Below are 18,323 nucleotides of genomic sequence, written 5' to 3'. Positions count from 1 at the left end.
GCCAGATATTCTCAAATATTCCAGAAAAATCGTATTTAAATTTCAGGGCATTTGGAGAACTTTTATTTTCGGGTTATTTTTTATTGGATGGATAATTCAGAAAACAGACATAATATACTATTTTTGCTTTATTTCAACTAAATAACAGAAAGTAAAAAGAGGGTACAGAGAGTTGTGTTTTCTAAATTCATCCATCTCATGCTCATCAAAAGGAATCCACTAACAAGGTTGATCAGGTCTTGTTAACAAACTCATTCCGAATAACATGGAACCAGAGAATTTTCGAATAACACTAGGTTACCTCAACGGGGATATGCACATCCCCAATAATAAGAATATTGTATTTCTTCCTGACAGTAGGAAGAGGAAATTCAAAACCTCCAATAGTAATAGTTGGAATTTTTCCAATAGAGTTGATAATGTGGACTTGAGGTTGTTTCCTCGAAAAGTGTACTGTATGCTCATTACCATTAACATGAAAAGTGACATTGCCTTTGGTGCAATCAATAACAGCCCCTGCAGTATTCAAAAAGGGTCTTCCAAGAATAATAGATATACTATCGTCCTCGGGAATATCAAGAATAACAAAGTCCGTTAAAATAGTAACGTTTGCAACCACAACAGGCACATCCTCAAAAATACCGGCAGGTATAGCAGTTGATTTATCAGCCATTTGCAAAGATATTTCAGTAGGTGTCAACTTATTCAAATCAAGTCTACGATATAAAGAGAGAGGCATGAGACTAACACCGGCTCCAAGATCACATAAAGCAGTTTTAACATAGTTTCTTTTAATGGAACATGGTATAGTTGGTACTCCTGGATCTCCTAGTTTCTTAGGTATTCCATCCTTAAAAGTATAATTAGCAAGCATGGTGGAAATTTCAGCTTCCGGTATCTTTGTTTTATTTGTAACCATTTCTTTCATATACTTAGCATAAGGATTCATTTTGAGCATATCAGTTAATCGCATACGCAAAAAGATAGGTATATTCATTTCAGCAAAGCACTCAAAATCCTCATCATGCTTTTTCTTGGATGGTTTAGGAGGAAAAGGCATGGGTTTCTGAACCCATGGTTCTCTTTCTTTACCGTGCTTCCTAGCAATTGTTGGGGAACGTAGTAACTTCAAAATTTTCCTACGCACATGCAGGATCATGGTGATGCATAGCAACGAGAGGGAAGAGTATCGTCCACGTACCCTCGTACACCGAAAGCGGAAGCGTTAGCACAACGCGGTTGATGTAGTCGTATGTCTTCATGATCCGACTGATCCAAGTACCGAACGTACGACACCTCCGAGTTCAGCACACGTTCAGCTCAATGACGTCCGGCGAACTCTGATCCAGCAGAGCTTCACGGAAGAGTTCCTTCAGCACGACGGCGTGATGACGGTGATGATGTTGCTACCGACGCAGGGCTTCGCCTAAGTACCGCTACAATATGACCGAGGTGGAATATGGTGGAGGGGGCACCGCACACGGTTGGGAGAGATCAACATATCAACTTGTGTGTTCTAGGGTGCCCCCTGCCCCCGTATATAAAGGAGCAAGGGGGAGGCCAGCTGGCCCCTATAGGGCGCGCCAGGAGGAGTCCTCCTCCTAGTAGGAGTAGGAGGAGAGGGAGAAGGAAGGAGAGGGAGGAAAAGAAGGAAAGGGGGGGCGGCCCCCTAGTCCAATTCAGTTTGGGCTAGGGGGCCGCACGCCCTGCCTCCTCTCTTCCACCACTTGGCCCATGAGGCCCATTACTTCTTCCTCGTATTCCCGTAACTCCATGGTACCCCGAAAAATACCCGAATCACTCGGAACATTTCCGATGTCCGAATGTAGTCGTCCAATATATCGATCTTTGCATCTCGACCATTTCGAGACTCCTCGTCATGTCCCCAATCTCATTCGGGACTCCGAACTACCTTCGGTTCATAAAATCACATAAACTCATAATACCAATCATCACAGAACTTTAAGTGTGCGGACCCTACGGGTTCGAGAACTATGTAGACATGACCGAGACACATCTCCGGTCAGTAACCAATAGCGGAACCTGGATGCTCATATTGGTTCCTACATATTCTACGAAGATCTTTATTGGTCAAACCGCATAACAACATATGTTGTTCCCTTTGTCATCGGTATGTTACTAGCCCGGGATTCGATCATCGGTATCTCAATACCTAGTTCAATCTCGTTACCGGCAAGTCTCTTTACTCATTCCGTAATGCATCATCTCGCAACTAACTCATTAGTCACATTGCTTGCAAGTCTTATAGTGATGTGCATTACCGAGAGGGCCCAGAGATACCTCTCCGACAATCGGAGTGACAAATCCTAATCTCGATCTATGCCAACTCAACAAACACCATCGGAGACACCTGTAGAGCACCTTTATAATCACCCAGTTACGTTGTGACATTTGGTAGCACACAAAGTGTTCCTCCGGTATTCGGGAGTTGCATAATCTCATAGTCATAGGAACATGTATAAGTCATGAAGAAAGCAATAGCAACATACTAAACGATCAAGTGCTAAGCTAACAGAATGGGTCAAGTCAATCACATCATTCTCTAATGATGTGATCCCATTAATCAAATGACAACTCATGTCTATGGCTAGGAAACTTGACCATCTTCGATTCAATGAGCTAGTCAAGTAGAGGCATACTAGTGACACTCTGTTTGTCTATGTATTCACACATGTACTAAGCTTCCGATTAATACAATTCTAGCATGAATAATAAACATTTATCATGAAATAAGGAAATAAATAATAACTTTATTATTGCCTCTAGGGCATATTTCCTTCAGTCTCCCACTTGCACTAGAGTCAATAATCTAGTTCACATTGCCATGTGATTTAACACCAATAGTTCACATCACCATGTGATTAACACCCATAGTTCACATCATCATGTGACCAACACCCAAAGGGTTTACTAGAGTCAATAATACAGTTCACATCGCTATGTGATTAACACCCAAAGAGTACTAAGGTGTGATCATGTTTTGCTTGTGAGAGCAGTTTAGTCAACGGGTCTGCCACATTCAGATCCGTATGTATTTTGCAAATTTCTATGTCTACAATGCTCTACGCGGAGCTACTTTAGCTAATTTCTCCTACTTTCAATATGCATCCAGATTGAGACTTAGAGTCATCTGTATTAGTGTCAAAAATTTGCATCGACATAAACCTTTACGATGAACCTTTTGTCACCTCCATAATCGAGAAACATATCCTTATTACACTAAGGATAATTTTGACCGTTGTCCAGTGATCTACTCCTAGATCACTATTGTACTCCCTTGCCAAACTCAGTGTAGGGTATACAATAGATCTGGTACACAGCATGGCATACTTTATAGAACCTATGGCTGAGGCATAGGGAATGACTTTCATTCTCTTTCTATCTTCTGCCGTGGTCGGGATTTGAGTCTTACTCAACTTCACACCTTGCAACACAGGCAAGAACTCTTTCTTTGACTGTTCCATTTTGAACTAATTCAAAATCTTGTCAAGGTACGTACTCATTGAAAATCTTTATCAAGTGTCTTGATCTATCTCTATAGATCTTGATGCTCAACCTGTAAGCAGCTTCACCGAAGTCTTTCTTTGAAAAAATCCTTCCAAATACTCCTTTATGCTTTCCAGAAAATTCTACATTATTTCTGATCAACAATATGTCATTCACATATATTTATCAAAAATGTTGTAGTGCTCCCACTCACATTCTTGTAAATACAGGCTTCACCGCAAGTCTGTATAAAATTATATGCTTTGATCAACTCATCAAAGCGTATATTCCAACTCCGAGATGCTTGCACCAGTCCATAGATGGATCACTGGAGCTTGCACATTTTTTTAGCACCTTTAGGATTGACAAAACCTTCTGGTTGCATCATATACAACTCTTCTTTAAGAAATCCATTAAGGAATGTAGTTTTGACATCCATTTGCCAGATTTCATAAAATGTGGCAATTTGCTAACATGATTCAGAAAAACTTAAGCATCGCTACAAGTGAGAAAATCTCATTGTAGTCAACATCTTGAAATTTGAACTTTGTCAAAAACCTTTTTCGAAAAGTCAAGCTTTTGTAGATAGTAACACTACTATCAGCGTCTATCTTCCTCTTGAAGATCCATTTATTTTCTATAGCTTGCCGATCATCGGACAAGTCAACCAAAGTCCACACTTTGTTCTCATATATGGATCCCATCTCAGATTTCATGGCCTCAAGCCATTTCGCGGAATCAGTGCTCATCATCGCTTCCTCATAGTTCGTAGGTTCGTCATGGTCAAGTAACATGAACTCCACAATAGGATTACCGTACCACTCTGGTGCGGAACGTACTCTGGTTGACCTACGAGGTTCAGTAGTAACTTGATCTGAAGTTACATGATCATCATCATTAGCTTCCTCGCTAATTGGTGTAGGAGTCATAGAAACAGATTTCTATGATGAACTACTTTCCAATAAGGGAGCAAGTACAGTTACCTCATCAAGTTCTACTTTCCTCCCACTCACTTCTTTCAAGAGAAACTCCTTCTCTAGAAAGGATCCATTCTCAGCAACAAATATCTTGCCTTCGGATCTGTGATAGAAGGTGTACCCAACTGTCTCCTTTGGGTATCCTATGAAGACACATTTCTCCGATTTGGGTTTGAGATTATCAGGATGAAACTTTTTCACATAAGCATCGCAACCCCAAACTTTAAGAAACGACAACTTTGGTTTCTCGCCAAACCACAGTTCATATGGTGTCGTCTCAACGGATTTAGATGGTGCCCTTTTTAACGTGAATGCAGTTGTCTCTAATGCATAACCCCAAAACGATAGTGGTAAATTGGTAAGAAACATCATAGGTTGCACCATATCTAATAAAGTATGGTTACGATGTTCGGACACACCATTACGTTGTGGTGTTCCAGGTGGCGTGAAACTATTCCGGATTGTTTCAAATGAAGACCAAACTCGTAACTTAAATATTCTCCTCCATGATCAGATCGTAGAAACTTTATTTTCTTGTTACGATGATTTTCTACTTCACTCTGAAATTGTATGAACTTTTCAAATGTTTCAGACTTATGTTTCATCAAGTAGATATACCCATATCTGCTCAATTCATCTGTGAAGGTCAAAAAATAACGATACCCACCGCGAGCCTCAACACTCATCGGATTGCATACATCAGCATGCATTATTTCCAATAAGTCAGTTGCTTGCTCCATTGTTCCAGAGAACAGAGTCTTAGTCATCTTGCCCATGAGGCATGGTTCGCAAGCATCAACTGATTCATAATCAAGTGATTCCAAAAGCTCATCAGCATGGATTTTCTTCATGCGCTTTACACCAATATGACCTAAAATGGCAGTGCCACAAATAAGTTGCACTATCATTATTAACTTTGCATCTTTTGGCTTCAATATTATGAATATGTGTATCACTACGATCGAGATCCAGCAAACCATTTTCATTGGGTGTATGACCATAGAAGGTTTTATTCATGTAAACAGAACAACAATTATTCTCTAATTTAAATGAATAACCGTTTTGCAATAAACATGATCAAATCATATTGTTGCTCAACGCAAATACCAAATAACACTTATTTAGGTTCAACACTAATCCTGAAAGTATAGGGAGTGTGCGATGATGATCATATCTGTCGGCATTCTAGGAACGGGGGTCCCCAGACTTGCCTGCCTGCGGCCCGCGGTGTGGCTGAGCCAGCAGGCCATACGGCCCATCTTCACCAACAAAGCACCTGAGGGAGTCCTGGATTAGGGGTTGTTCGGGTAGCCGGACTATACCTTCAGCCGGACTCCTGGACTATGAAGATACAAGATGGAAGACTTCGTCCCGTGTCCGCATGGGACTTTCCTTGGCGTGGAAGGCAAGCTTGGCGATGCGGATATTCAAGATCTCCTATCATTATAACCGACTCTGTGTAACCCTAACCCTATCCGATGTCTATATAAACCGGAGGGTTGTAGTCCGTAGGACATCGACTCCATATACAACAATCATACCATAGGCTAGCTTCTAGGGTTTAGCCTCCTTGATCTCATGGTAGATCTACTCTTGTACTACCCATATCATCAATATTAATCAAGCAGGAGTAGGGTATTACCTCCATCGAGAGGGCCCGAACCTGGGTAAAAACATCGTGTCCCTTGTCTCCTGTTACCATCCGGCCTTGACGCACAGTTCGGGACCCCCTACCCAAGATCCGCCGGTTTTGACACCGACATTGGTGCTTTCATTGAGAGTTCCTCTGTGTCGTCGCCTTTAGGCCCGATGGCTCCTTTGATCATCAACAACGATGCGGTCTAGGGTGAGACTTTTCTCCCCAGATAGATCTTCGTCTTTGGCGGCTTCGCACTGCGGGCCAATTCGCTTGGCCACCTGGAGCAGATCGAAAGCTACGCCCCTGGCCATCAAGTCAGGTTTGGAAGCCTAAACTACATGGCAGACATCTGCGGATATTTGATCTTCGACAGATTCGAGCCACAACCAAGCGCGCCGCACTGTCTCACGCGGCATGATCTAGCTCTGTCACTAAACAGTATCCCGGAGGCCGCAAACGCACCAGCTGTGACCCTTAATTCGGAGCCAGTTGTGTCAATCGAGGATGAGCGGTTGCACGTCACCTCGGGGGCTGCGGTCTCAAAGGCAATCGAGCCGAACGCCGGCCCCACACTCTGCGTGACTCATGACTCCGAGGATCCGGACTCCGAACCCCCCGCGCCCCTGCCGATCGAATCCGATTGGGCGCCAATAATGGAGTTCACCGCCGCAGACATCTTTCAGCACTCGCCTTTTTGCGATATCCTGAATTCTCTCAAGTCTCTCTCTTTATCAGGAGAGCCCTGGCCGAATTGCGGTCAGCGAGGATGGGATATGGACGATGAAGAAATTCAAAGCCCACCCACCACCCACTTGGTAGCCACTGTCGACAATTTAAACGACGTGCTCAACTTTGACTCCGGAGACATTGACAGCATGGATGATGATGCAGGAGATACCGATGAACCAATGCCCATAGGGCATTGGACAGCCACCTCATCTCACGATGTATACATTGTGGATACCCCTAAAGGAAGCGACAACGAGGAAAAAGGGGATGGAATGGGAGATCGACCCCCCCAAAAAGCAATCAAAGCATCGGCGTAAACGCCGACCCAAGCCCCGCCTCGATAAAAATCCAGCCATAGAGCAGGACCAGCCGGTAGACGACGAGCAGGCCTTAGAGCAACCGTCCGAACAGGGCAACACGGATAGAGAAACCGAACATCCCTCCTCCATAAAAAACAGCATTCTGGACGACCTCACGCCGGATAAACCCATGGAGCAGAAGAATCTCCATGAGAGGCTCGTTGCAACTGCACGCAGCCTGAGAAAGCAGAAGCGGAAGCTAAAAACAGCGGAAGATGCACTCCGGATTAGATGGAGCAAAGTAATCAATACCGCAGATAAATACGGCGACGGTCGCCGCACTAAAAGCTATCCGAAAAGAAAGCTACTACCTGAATTCGACGAAGAGGCCCTAGAGCCCTCGCATTCAAAAAATAAGAAAGCCACACGGTCGGATAGATGACCCCATAAAGCGGCAAGCGGTGCCGCACTTAAATCGACATGCGACCCACCTAAGGATTCGCATCATGGCCCAGTTAGGTCCATTTATGGGCCAAGAAAGCAAGCTCTCGTAAGCAATGCAATAAAGCCATCATCAGAATCTGGCACACCCAAATACAGGGGCGCCGCACACCCCCTATGTTTCACCAATAAGGTCCTGGACTATGAATTTCCAGAGGGATTCAAACCCGTAAACATAGAGGCATATGATGGAACAACAGACCCTGGAGTCTGGATCGAGGATTATATCCTCCACATACACATGGCTAGAGGAGATGATCTCCACGCCATAAAATATTTACCCCTTAAGCTTAAAGGGCCAGCCCGGCATTGGCTTAAAAGCCTTCCTGAAAACACAATTGGAAGTTGGGAAGAGCTCGAGGATGCTTTCCGAGCAAATTTTCAAGGGACCTATGTCCGCCCCCCGGATGCAGACGATCTCAGTCACATAACTCAACAGCCCGAAGAATCAGCTCGACAGTTCTGGAATAGATTCCTCACTAAAAAGAATCAGATAGTCGACTGTCCGGACGCCGAAGCCTTAGAAGCTTTTAGGCATAACGTCCGAGACGAATGGCTCGCCAGACACCTCGGCCAAGAAAAGCCAAGAACAATGGCCGCACTAACAAGCCTCATGACCCGCTTTTGTGCAGGAGAGGATAGTTGGTTGGCAAGGTGCAGCCCCAGCGACCCAAGTACATCCGAAACTAGGGATGGAAACAGAAAACCGCGACGCGACAAGGACCTTCGCCGGACTAAGGAAAAAAGTCCGAAGAGCACGGCAGTCAATGCCGGATTCAAAGGTTCATGACAAAATCAGACAAAACCACCCCTCCAGGATAACAGGGATGATCCATCCAACTTAAATAAAATCCTGGACAGGATATGTCAGATACACAGTACTCCCGGGAAGCCTGCTAGCCATACCCACAGAGATTGTTGGGTTTTCAAACAATCCGGCAGACTCAATGCCGAACACAAGGGGCTCGACACACCAAGCGAAGACGAGGATGAACCCCAAAAGCAGAGCACCAGGAAACAAAAGAACTTCCCACTAGAAGTAAAAACAGTGAACTTACTTCACATAACAAAACGTGCGGCGCCCATAAAGGTACGCACCACACGACCTATCCCCAAAGGGTCCCGCCACTGGTTGTCAAAACCAATCATCTTCGATCAGCTAGATTATTCTAGAAATATCAAGAATGCAGGCTGGACTGCCTTGATACTCGATCCAATAATTGGCGGACTCCAGTTTTCAAATGTCCTTATGGACGGCGGCAGTGGACTAAACCTGATATATCAGGATACAATCCATCACATGGGGATAAACCCAGCAAGAATCCGCCGCAGCAAAACCTCCTTTCAAGGGGTAACACCTGGTCCGGACACCCATTGTATGGGTTTTCTCCGGCTCGAAGTTATATTCGGCTCTGCCGATAACTTCCGCCGCGAAAAGCTGACCTTCCATATCGTCCCGTTCTCAAGTCGCTATCAAGCACTACTGGGACGCGAAGCTTTCGCCCGCTTTAACGCAATACCGCATTATGCATCTCTCACGCTTAAGATGCCCGGTCCACGAGGCATCATCTCTTTGAAGGGGAAGCACTAAAGTGCGCCTCCCCAAGCGGAGGACTGTGCGGCCGCTTTGACAGCCCCACAGTAAAATGGCCTCACCGGCCAAAAAACTTCGAAATAGGTCATTAAAGACCACGAACGCGGATAGACGAGTTCGGTACAAAATCATCATTGATGCAGGCTTAGTGGCCATATACCCCCGCACTAGGGGCTCCATGCATATACAATAAGAGACAATAAAGCTCAATTTTATATATTTTACTTTACACTTTGTTTATTTTAAACTTTTGTTCGGCACGACCCGTTTTCAACTCAGTTCCTCTCTTTTACAGATGAACGTCGTGCGGCGCCCGTCCAGGATACGGCACAACGGAGACACAGGCGCAGACGTGCAGTAGGGACCCGTCCTAAAGGATTCTTTTTAGATTAAGACCCTGCGTAAACCTTTTTTACTGTCTCTTGTTGCTACACATCCCCTGGTTTTTTCTGATATAACCAAGGAGGAGGCTGGCGTCTTGGCATGTGGCCACGTCAGAATTTTTGCACGTACCTGGACACTAGGGGCTTTTTTAATAAAGAGTGTTGTTTCGCCCGCACTCATAAAGACCGAACACCTTAGGGAGTGTTCGGCGTCGCGAGTTTTGGCATTATATGCATCAGCTCCGAATCATGTCTTTGGTCAAATGTTGGGTTGCCCGGCTCCTGAGTTCGGCTACCTTACGTTCCGCTCTATCGGCTAAGGTAGCACCAGGAGAACTACTGCGATTGTGCCCCGGTTCGGCCGGGCGAGCACCTCAGTAGAGAAAGCCGAAAACTGACTGTCATGATGTAGCGTGAGACTGGTCAGCCACTCGATGACCTATCGGAATCTATCGGATTCCTCCGCTTTAACGAAGGGCCGCTTCCCGGTCAGGCACATACGCGCCCCGAACTCGAGCGAGCGCAGTCGCCACCAAGGGGCTACCTAAATAGTCTCACTGTCAAGCTCCTATGGCTAAGTGAAAGTGTTAAAGCATTATAGTCCGGTTGCCTGGCCCGCTGCGCTATCACCTCCTTTGTAGGACCAAGACGTTGGGTTAAGTGTGAAAATGCGTCTTCTGCGAGCACCCCCGCACTATGTGCGTGGGGGCTGAAGCCAACGACTGCCATCTTTCAGATTTTGTATATATATATATCTTAAAACGGCCGCATAGGAGGTGTTCCCAATACTTGAAGGCACAAGTATAAAAAGGCCACTACAGTTTATCAAAATATTACTTTATAATTACATATGCTATCATAACATAGCATCTTTCGAGCACCGCGTCTCTATTACACGAGTGCCTTCAAGGACTTCCTGAAAATAGTGCTCGGAGGGTACTCGGCTTTTGTTCGAATCTCGGGATGCAACAACGGTGGTCTCCATCTCTGCCCAATATGTCTTGACACGGGCAAGAGCCATCCTTGCACCCTCCATGCATGCTGACCTCTTCATTGCATTAATACGCGGCACCGCGTCAAGGAATTTCTGCACCAAGCTGAAATAACTCTTTGGCTCCGATCTCCCCGGCCACAGATGACCCATGACGTACTTCATCGCGAGTCCGGGCAACCTATTCAGTTCGCCCATTGAGCCAAACGATCGTCCACTGCCAGTGGACGCTCTGGATTGTGAAACTGCGACCAGAAAAGCTTTTCCACTTCGCGATCTTTCTGATCTTGAAAGTGTTCGGTCGCATCAGCAGCACTCGCTGCCAAATCCAGATAGGTTTCCTCCACACTCCACATCCGGTCCAACGGAGCAAACTTCGGATCACAAAATTTCCTTCGCAGCATAAAGGGCTTTCTAGCCGCAATCTGTTCGGCCTGACGCAACTCCTCCTTCGCAGCTCTCATCGCAGAGCGCGCGTCCTTGGCATTGGCAACGGCCTTCTCTAAGTCCGTCTGTTTCGCCTGGTCTTCTTTCTCAAGAAGTCTGCAATGGTCTGCAGCGCTCTTTAACTTTTCGGCCATCTCGGCCATCTTTTCCTTGCTTCGGCAATGAGCAGCCTGTTCAGCTCTCAGCTCTTCAAGGGCTTTCTTGGCAGCCGCATCACTTTCTCTGGCTTGTTCTTTAGCTCGGGCAAGTTCTGCCCTAAGACTCTCCACGGCAGCCGCACCATCTGCGTCAAGCACACACATCGTAAGACACTGGCATAAAACTCTTCTTACCTGATGCCACACGAGGAATTAAATACCTTGAGCCTCATCAAGCCGCTTGTTGACAAGCGCGATGTCGGCATCTGCCATGTCTAGTTGCCGCTTTAGTTCGGCAAAATCATCAGTTCGGTTCGATTCCGGACACCCTGCGGCCTACATTCAAAGGCGACATCTTAGACCTGGGATTATGATCCTCCGCGTGCCGTCATTTCTTGACGACGCGTAGAGTCTCAGGGGCTACTATCTACACAGGGCGCATCTTATTCATGCGCAACTGACAAAAGTGTACATTATCTAATGTACCTCAAAACCCGTCAGTAAACTTTTGACGGCCTCATGCAATCCGCTCTCGGCGGATGAGATCCTTTCAATCACCGTGCCCATCAATACACGGTGCTCCTCCGAGATAGAAGCTCGCCCCAGCAGAATCTTTAGTTCCTCTGGCCGAGCACCAGGCAGTGCCGGACTTGACCCACGACCTCCTTCGAAGGCCGGACGCGGAGAACCTCGGGGGGCACATAGCTATCTTCCGCCCCTGCCGGATTGGGAGAAACCCTCCGCGACGACACCTTAGGGTCGCCCGCCTCGCTAGGCGGCACGGCAAGGGGAGGCGTCCCGCTCTCCATCATCTCCGGAAGGGGATCCCCCGAAGACGAGCTCTGCTGAGAAGGGTCGAGGTCCGAGCTACAAGGTAAAAATTCGGTTAATCTTCTCAGATATAAATCAAGGATTTCCCTCATCCCTCAAAAGGAAGATCTTTCTCTACTTACGACTCGCTGGAAGGCTGATCCCCTTGAGGGCGTAGTCTGGCCGAGGAACTCCCCGGCGTCAGACCCTCTGGCGAGGATTTTTCCCCCCACTTCGAGGCCATGGTTTCCGGGTCGTCAGAGGCGGCTCTCTTCTTCCCCTTAGGAGAGGAATTGTCGGTTCCTCCCTTCGGAGCAGCCTCCTACGAGGAGGCCATAGTTTCCTTGTCCTCCCCCTTGCTTCCCTCCAAAGGCATTATCTCCAGCATCCTGACCAGCACGGGATCCGGCCTAGTTTCGGGAAGGGGAGCCGGACACCTGATCAGCTTTGCCTTCGCTATCCACTCCTGTTTAAAAGGATGGCTCTTTTAGGGGCAAGTTTATGACAATTATACGGATAGAAGGTCCGGGCACAAGGTTGCTTACTTGAGTATCCGGGCGATTGCAGCTTAGGCCTGCGTCCTCGGTTAAATCCGGACACATCTCTTGTGATCCGAAGAACAGTTTATACATCTCCGCGGGCGTTGCGCCCATGAAATTCTGGAGAGCTCGCGGTCCCTCTGGATTAAACTCCCACAGGCGAAGGGAGCGATGTTTGTCGGGCAATATTCGGCGAATCAGCATGACCTGCGTCACCTTGACCAGGCTGAGGTCTCCTTCCAAGAGATCCTTAATGCGGCCCTGCAACAAGGGCACGTCTTCGGGCAAACCCCAATCTAACCCTCTGTTGACCCATGACGCTAGCCGTGGTGGGGGACCCGAGCGAAAGGCAGGAGGCGCCACCCACTTGGTGCTCCGGGGAGCGGTGATATAAAACCACTCTTGTTGCCACAAGCCTAGCTCCTCTTGAAAAGAACCCTCGGGCCATGGAGCATCAGCATTTTTGCTTATAACAGCGCCTCCGCACTCTGCGTGCCGTCCCTTGATCATCTTCGGCTCCACTTTGAAGGTCTTGAGCCATAATCCGAAGTGAGGGGTAACACGAAGGAACGCTTCACACACGACAATGAACGAGGAGATATGGAGGATGGACTCCGGAGCCAAGTCATGGAATTCCAGCCCGTAATAAAACAGCAGTCCCCTAACAAAGGGATCCATTGGGAAGCCCAACCCCCGAAGGAAGTGAGACATGAACACCACGCTCTCACCGGGCTGGGGACTGGGAATGACCTGCCCTTGAGCAGGCAACCTATGCGAAATTTCGCCGGTCAGGAACTTAGCCTCCCTCAACTTTAGTACGTCCTCCTCCGTGACGGAGGAGGGCGTCCATCGGCCTTGAAGGTCAGAACCGGACATAGTCAAAGGTCCGAAGCGCCTGGAATCTGGAGCCTAGGGTGTTGGAACTCGAGGCGACGAGCGAACTCGCTTGAGATTGAAAAACGGAGTAAGGCCTTGGTCTCTTTATAAGAGGTTGAATACCAAGAGCCCTCCCCGTAACTGTTCGGGACTCGTCTTTAATCGAGGAAACATGCTAATGGGCACGGTTGGGTTACCCATGTCCATATTGATGAGAATCCCGTAAAAGGGGTACACGATCTCTGCTTTGACAAGACGTGCCAAGGAAACCGCCTCGCAAAACGTGCTGAGGTGGAAAAGTAAAAACGATTCGAATAAAGGACTTGGCCGTAGTGTGATGACGCACTGCGGAATACGTCAGCAGATTTGATTTGTGTTAATATTATTCTCTCTATGGAAATATGTGGAAACTTATTTTGCAGAGCCGGACACTGCTCTTGGTGTTTATAATCTTCTACGAAGGACTTGGAGGAGGAACCCGCCTTGCAATGCCGAAGACAATCTGCGCACCGGACTCGTCGTCATTGAAGCCTGGTTCAGGGGCTACTGAGGGAGTCCTGGATTAGGGGGTGTTCAGGTAGCCGGACTATACCTCCAGCCGGACTCCTGGACTATGAAGATACAAGATGGAAGACTTCATCCCGTGTCTGGATGGGACTTTCCTTAGCATGGAAGGCAAGCTTAGCGATGCGGATAATCAAGATCTCCTACCATTATAACCGACTCTGTGTAACCCTAATCCTATCCGGTGTCTATATAAACCGGAGGGTTGTAGTCCGTAGGACATCGACTCTATATACAACAATCATACCATAGGCTAGCTTCTAGGGTTTAGCCTCCTTGATCTCGTGGTAGATCTACTCTTGTACTACCCATATCATCAATATTAATCAAGCAGGAGTAGGGTATTACCTCCATCGAGAGGGCCCGAACCTGGGTAAAAACATCGTGTCCCTTGTCTCCTGTTACCATCCGGCCTTGACGCACAGTTCCCCCTACCCGAGATCCGCCGGTTTTGACACCGACAGCACCCAAGACCATCGCGAGGGGCCGAGCCTCGCGAGGCGGACGACGCAAGACCTCCTCTGGAGTGGCCTAGCTAGGAAGGCTCATGAGGAGCGGAGATATCAAGGCGAGGCGAACCTCACGAGGTTCTCTTGACGTGAGCCGTGACGATCGACACCAGGCGGGCGCCAGCGCGCACAGCGTCCTTGTTTCCTCTTTGGTGCAAAGGGGGCAAACGCAGCCACGGAGTACCGAGGCATTAGGCAAAGGTTGCCATTTCGATGCAACAAGACCAAGACCAAAGACTGCAAGACGGAGGTCATCGTGGAGCCCAGAATAGCGTCACCACCAGAACTTTGTGCAGGCGAAGACTACTTTTGTTAGGATAGCTTGTACTAGCTGCCCCCTTCAAATTAGCCCACCATTGTTGGCTCCCTTCCCGCTCGATATTTGGGAAGAGGACCAGGGCCTCTATAAATAGGACTAGCCACCATAGTGGAGGGAAGGATCTGATGGGAGCTAAAGAGAGACCCCCTCACACACAAGCTCACCAAGCACAACAACGCCTTAACCTCAGGAGGCCGTTCTGCCCTTGTATTGTTCATCATCAGCCCAAGAGGCAATCCACCACCACCACACTGGAGTAGGGTATTACACCACAACGGTGGCCCGAACCAGTTTAAACCCTGTGTCCTTCCGTGTTGTGAGTTCGTCGAGTTCGTCCGCAAGATCTTAGCAAAATAGAGCGTAGATCAGTCGGAGGGAAAGACTTCGCGCACAACCCAGTGTTCGAACCTTAAGGGTTTGCTGGAACCCCAACCCCGACAATATCAATCTTGGAACTACTTCCAACACACATCGTCACCTCGCCCTTTAACTAGTTTCTGTTCATTCTGCAACTCCCGTTTTGAGTTACTACTCTTTAGCAACAGAACTAGTATCAAATACTTGAGGGGTTGCTATAAACACTAGTAAAGTACACATCAATAACATGTATATCAAATATACCTTTGTTCACTTTGCCATCCTTCTTATCCGCCAAATACCTGGGGCAGTTCCGCTTCCAGTGACCAGTCCCTTTGCAGTAGAAGCACTTAGTCTCAGGCTTAGGTCCAGACTTGGGTTTCTTCACTTGAGCAGAAACTTGCTTGCCGTTCTTCTTGAAGTTCCCCTTCTTCCCTTTACCCTTTTCTTGAAACTGGTGGTCTTGTCAACCATCAACACTTGATGCTCTTTCTTGATTTCTACCTTCGTCGATTTCAGCATCGCGAAGAGCTCGGGAATTACTTTCATCATCCCTTGCATATTATAGTTCATCACGAAGTTCTTAGTAACTTGGTGATAGTGACTAGAGAACTTTGTCAATTACTATCTTATCTGGAAGATTAACTCCCACTTGATTCAAGAAATTGTAGTACTCAAATAATCTGAGCACATGCTCACTAGTTGAGCTATTCTCCTCCATCTTATAGGCAAAGTACTGTCGGAGGTCTCATACCTCACGACGCGGACATGAGTATGAAATACCTATTACAACTCTTGGAACATCTTATATGCTTCATGGTGTTCGAAACATTTTTGCGGTCCTGGTTCTAAGCCGTAAAGCATGGTGCACTAAACTATCAAGTAGTCATCATATCGAGCTTGCCAAACATTCATAATGTCTTCATCTGCTCCTGTAATTGGTCTGTCACCTAGCGGTGCATCAAGGACATAATTCTTTTGTGCAGCAATGAGGATAATCCTCAGATCACGGATCCAATCCGCATCATTGCTACAAACATCTTTCAACTTAGTTTTCTCTAGGAACATATCAAAATAAATAGGGGAGCTAAACACGAGCTATTGATCTACAACATAGATACGCTAATACTACCAGGACTAAGTTCATGATAAAATTAAAGTTCAATTAATCATACGGGGGCAATGGCGTAGCACGGACCTCGCCAAGACCAAGCTCCGCCCCCGAAGCGGGGCCCAACAACCACGGAAGGCTGTCGCGCCTTCACCCCTGAGCTACGTAGCGTTGCCTGGCCGAGCAAGTTCAAGCTGGATCTGCCTCCTCGGTACGACGGCACCACCAACCCTGTGGAGTTCCTGTAGCTCTATGAGTTGAGCATCGAAGCGGCCAACGGCGACGAAAAAGTCATGGCGAACTGGTTTCCCATGGCTCTCAAGGATGGGGCCCGCTCCTGGCTCCTGAACCTGTAGCACGGCTCGATCTCCTCCTGGGACGAGATGCACGACCGCTTCGTCGCCAACTTCCAAGGCACTCCTGACCGCCCACCGGTCGCGGGTGACCTATGCCGCATCAAGCAACAGCCTGGAGAGACCCTCCAGAAGTACATCCAACGCTTCAACAACATCCGCCTCAAGATCCCCAAGGTCACGGACGAGGCCATCATCTCCGCATTTTCCAACGGCGTCCGCGACGTCGAGATGAAGGAAGAGCTGGCCATCCATGAGGAGCTTTGCACATCTCAGGAGCTGTTCAACCTGGCGACCAGGTGCGCAAGAGTTGTGGAGGGGCGCATCTCTCTCCTTGAGCTGCCAGCTGCAGGAGTGGAGGAAAAGAAGGCCAAGGCCAAGGACGTGAAGCGCAAAGAGGCAGTAGTGCTCGCAGTAGAGTCTGACACCAAGCGAGGCCGAGATTAGCCCGAGTCATCCAAGAACGGCTGCCCCTTCTGCGCCTTCCACAACCTAAACACCCACAACACCATTGACTGTCAAGAGCTCAGAGCCATTCGGGAAGGACGCTTCGGCCGACGCCCCGAGCGCAATGACCGGGGCTACGTCCGCGGAGGAGGACACAGAGGCGAACGTTGGGACGACCGTGGCCCGCGCCGGGAGTGGCATGACCGGCCTCGTGAGGACCGCTGGCAGGATCAACCTCGCGAGGGCGCCTAGAGGGACCCGCCTCGCGAGGATCTCCCCCAGGGCAACGCTGGTCTTCCCCCGTTGCCGCCGCCAAGGAGGAACGACAACCATCACCAGGATGAGGGGGCTGGCGGCTTCCAGGAGCCGTGGGCAGTCGCTTGCATCTTGGGCGGCGCTCAGGCCCCAGCCTCTCAGTGCATCTTCAAACAGTTCACTCGCGAGGTGAATGCAGTGCTCCCCAAGCTCCAGGCCACGCGCCCGCTCCAGTGGTCCCAATGCGTCATCACCTTCAGCTCGGCCGACCAGCTCAAGTGCGCAGCCACCACTGGCACGCTCCCTATGCTGTGCTCCCCATTCATCAGCAAATGTGCAAGTCACCAAGACTCTCATCGACGGCGGCGCGGGGCTCAACGTCCTATCCGCCGACACGTTCGACAACCTCCAAGTGCCTTATGAGCAGCTCCAGCCAACCAAGCCTTTCTCAGGAGTGACTGACGGTTCCACCACACCAATAGGGCAGGTCTTCCTGCCTGTCACCTTCGGGGAGCGCAAGAATTACCGCACCAAGCTCATCGACTTCGATGTCGCGCACATCCGCCTGCCGTACAATGCCATCCTCGGGTACCCAGCCTTGGCCAAGTTCATGGCAGTCACTCACCACGGCTACAACGTTCTCAAGATGCCAGGAAGCGGGGGGATCATCACGGTCCCATGTGAAGAAAGGTATGCGGTGTGCTCCCTTGAGCGCGCCTTCCAAGCCGCGGCAATCGACAACCTTGACAGCAGAAGTGAAGGCCCTTCGGAGACCATCCCCAAGAAGAAGCTACCGCGCTGTGCAGGACCCCAAGAAGATGGCGTCGCATCAGGAGCCTCGTCAGGATCGGAGCCCGCTCCAGGGGTGCCTCCCTCCACCGCATAGGAAAGCACGCCCGGTGCCCTCCTCAAGCAAGGCTCAGGGGCTCTCTTCTGGAGGGCCTCAGACCTTGCCAATCTCATGAGGGAGGCGCTTGGG

Source organism: Triticum aestivum, chromosome 6A (assembly GCF_018294505.1).
Source record: "Triticum aestivum cultivar Chinese Spring chromosome 6A, IWGSC CS RefSeq v2.1, whole genome shotgun sequence".
Classification (NCBI taxonomy): Eukaryota; Viridiplantae; Streptophyta; class Magnoliopsida; order Poales; family Poaceae; genus Triticum; species Triticum aestivum.
Note: the sequence above shows the minus strand (reverse complement) of the source record.